Genomic DNA, 3,655 nt, shown 5'->3' with positions numbered 1-3,655 from the left:
AAGCCATTTCTAAGGCTTTGGGACTCCAGCGAACCACGGTCAGAGCCATTATCCACAAATGGAGATAACTTGTAACAGTGGTGAACCTTCCCAGGAGTGGCTGGTCTACCAAAATTACTCCAAGAGCACAACAACGTGATAGAACCTGTCTGACAAAGTGAAGCATGCTTAAAGAGCAACACATCATGCCGCGATCATGCCGCGATCTAAAGAAATTCAAGAACAGATGAGAAATAGTTGAAACAATAGTCCAAGACTTTTGGGCAAAAATTCTGTGGACTGATGAGACAAAAGTTGAACTTTTTTGGTGTGTGTCCCGTACATCTGGCGTAAAATCAACACAGCATTTCATAAAAAGAACATACCAAGTCATCATGCCCATGCTACAGTCAAACATGGTGGTGGTAGTGTGATGGTCTGGGGCTGCTTTGCAGCTTCAGGACCTGGATGACTTGCCATAATTGATGGAACCATGAATTCTGCACTCTATCAGAAAATCCTGAAGGAGAATGTCCGGCCGTCAGTTTGTGACCTCAAGCTCAAGCGCACTTGGGTTATGCAGCAGGACAATGATCCCAAACACACCAGCAAGTCCACCTCTGGATGGCTCAAGAAAAACAAAATTATGGTTTTGGAGTGGCCAAGTCAAAGTACGGACTTAAATCCGATTGAGATGCTGTGGCATGACCTTAAACAATCTTTTCATGCTCGAAATGAAAACCTTCCAATGTGGCTGAATTAAAACAATTCTGCAAAGAAGAGTGGACCAAAATTCCTCCACAGCGATGTGAAAGACTCATTGCAAGTTATCGCAAACGCTTGATTGCAGTTGTTGCTGCAAAGAGTGGCACAACCAGTTATTAGATTTAGGGGACAATTATTTTTTCACGTAGGGCCAGGCAGGTCATGCATACATTTTCTGCCCGGTGTTTTTCTTATTTTAAGCTATCTGGCAACCATTCGCACGTGCTCGCTCCTCATTGCGGAAGCGCCACCGCCGATGATCTGAAAACACCGACAAACATGCTGGAGTTTAGTGATCAAAATGAAAGCATCATTCAGCCGGTCTGTGTTCTGTCATGAGATCTCAACTATATTGTTTGCGATTGTGGTTGCTGTATAAATGCACTTACTCGACCGCTGTTGTTTTAATAGATAAGTAGGCTATTGCAATTTGGAATTATAGTGGAATTACTTGGAAGTTCACTGTTATATTTTCCGTTTGTTTTAGCAGTTTTCATAATGTAGACAGAGAGATTGCATAAGTCTTTGGTATTAAATTATATAATAAAAAGCCTATAATAAATCAGTACACTAGATGAGGTAAAATACACCATGAGCATGGGCGTCGCTAGGCCATTTTTGGGGGGGCTATAGCCCTAGTTCAGGGGTCTGCAACCTTCAACATCAAAAGAGCCATTTTGGCCCCTTTCCCACCGAATAAATTTCATGTGGAGCCACAAAACCTATTTAATCCCTAAAATGAAGATAACACAGCATATAGCTAAAGTTTTATATTCAGTTATGTTACAGGGCAGGGGCGTAGCAATCATTTCAGAAATGATAATAATAATAAATAATTATGGACTTAAATCCGATTGAGATGCTGTGGCATGACCTTAAACAATCTTTTCATGCTCGAAATGAAAACCTTCCAATGTGGCTGAATTAAAACAATTCTGCAAAGAAGAGTGGACCAAAATTCCTCCACAGCGATGTGAAAGACTCATTGCAAGTTATCGCAAACGCTTGATTGCAGTTGTTGCTGCAAAGAGTGGCACAACCAGTTATTAGATTTAGGGGACAATTATTTTTTCACGTAGGGCCAGGCAGGTCATGCATACATTTTCTGCCCGGTGTTTTTCTTATTTTAAGCTATCTGGCAACCATTCGCACGTGCTCGCTCCTCATTGCGGAAGCGCCACCGCCGATGATCTGAAAACACCGACAAACATGCTGGAGTTTAGTGATCAAAATGAAAGCATCATTCAGCCGGTCTGTGTTCTGTCATGAGATCTCAACTATATTGTTTGCGATTGTGGTTGCTGTATAAATGCACTTACTCGACCGCTGTTGTTTTAATAGATAAGTAGGCTATTGCAATTTGGAATTATAGTGGAATTACTTGGAAGTTCACTGTTATATTTTCCGTTTGTTTTAGCAGTTTTCATAATGTAGACAGAGAGATTGCATAAGTCTTTGGTATTAAATTATATAATAAAAAGCCTATAATAAATCAGTACACTAGATGAGGTAAAATACACCATGAGCATGGGCGTCGCTAGGCCATTTTTGGGGGGGCTATAGCCCTAGTTCAGGGGTCTGCAACCTTCAACATCAAAAGAGCCATTTTGGCCCCTTTCCCACCGAATAAATTTCATGTGGAGCCACAAAACCTATTTAATCCCTAAAATGAAGATAACACAGCATATAGCTAAAGTTTTATATTCAGTTATGTTACAGGGCAGGGGCGTAGCAATCATTTCAGAAATGATAATAATAATAAATAATTATTATTATTTATGTATGTTTGTCTAATTGACAAAAAACTTTTATGTCTTACTTTTAATTGGCTAAGAAATAAAATACAGTGCTGGACAATAACCAATCATTTGTATTCTATAATATTTTTTATATATATTTTTCTAATGACAATTTTATGATTATGATTGGTTTATATACTACAAACCCTTTTTTCATTTTTATCACAGAATAAGACAGATAATATATTTTATAGCTTCTGTAGCTACTCTAATAAATGCTATGTCAGTTAGCACTGTATCATTCATATACTTTATTTATTACCTGGAGAAGACTTGAAAAACACACATATGTTGTCACAATCGTTTATCGTCTTCATATTTCATTAGTTATGGTTTATGCTTGTTATTCAGCTTAGCTACAGTGATCGCTGGATGCCTTTGTCTATATTAGGGATTTCCTGCACGTCAAAAGTTATTACTACTTCTAGGAGTCCATTTTGGACTTTCTGCACGAGAGCGTCCTCCAGCTTGGAGTATGAATGAGACACTGCAGGAGAGTGTTGAGCGCTCCGTAATGTTCACGTCAATTTGGATACGAATAAAACGTATCCAAAACGATGTGACTATCTTGTCTCTTTTAATTTAAATCTAGATTTATTCACACTGGCCCTTGAAAACGTCTACGTGAACACACTTGCCCGAAAAAAGTGCAGGGGAAGAGTTTAGGTTTTATTAAAGGGGTCATATGATGCTATTTTAAAGATCATTATTTTGTGTATTTGGTGTAACAGAATATGTTCCGAAATAATAACTGTTCCGCCGCCTAACAAGCAGGCACATTAACGCCTCGTCTGCACGCGCTCTCTTTGAAATAGGAATCGTTGCCACATTTCCTGTTAACATCTTTCATTTATCACTGTCTCCTTTGTATTTGGCTAGTTTGGAGAAAGCCTCACCAAACCTGACCAGCCAGGCGTTTGCGATCACGGGAACTTGAAGACACTTGTACAAAAGTAGCTGATTCAGAATAAGCGTCAGATTGTCATAGCAAAGTCGGAATTGACCCATTTTTTTTTTTAGAAATAGCCTTTGCACAGCACAGCCAGTCTTGTAGGCTACTCTTCTAGGTTCACAAAACTGTCGTCCATAAAATGCATTGCACAAATTCGAAC

At 39.1% G+C, this 3,655-nt stretch overlaps 1 protein-coding gene across 4 annotated transcripts in view; it reads right to left on the bottom strand.

The window, feature by feature from the left end:
- Positions 1–3,655, bottom strand: part of LOC107749109 (integrin beta-1-like) — a 29,492-nt gene that overhangs the window by 21,576 nt on the left and 4,261 nt on the right. The window lies entirely within an intron of this gene.

Source organism: Sinocyclocheilus rhinocerous, unplaced genomic scaffold (genome assembly GCF_001515625.1).
Source record: "Sinocyclocheilus rhinocerous isolate Xijiao unplaced genomic scaffold, SAMN03320098_v1.1 scaffold919, whole genome shotgun sequence".
In the NCBI taxonomy this organism is placed as follows: domain Eukaryota; kingdom Metazoa; phylum Chordata; class Actinopteri; order Cypriniformes; family Cyprinidae; genus Sinocyclocheilus; species Sinocyclocheilus rhinocerous.
The sequence above is the reverse complement of the archived record's forward strand: the minus strand, read 5'-3'. Positions and strand labels throughout refer to the sequence as shown.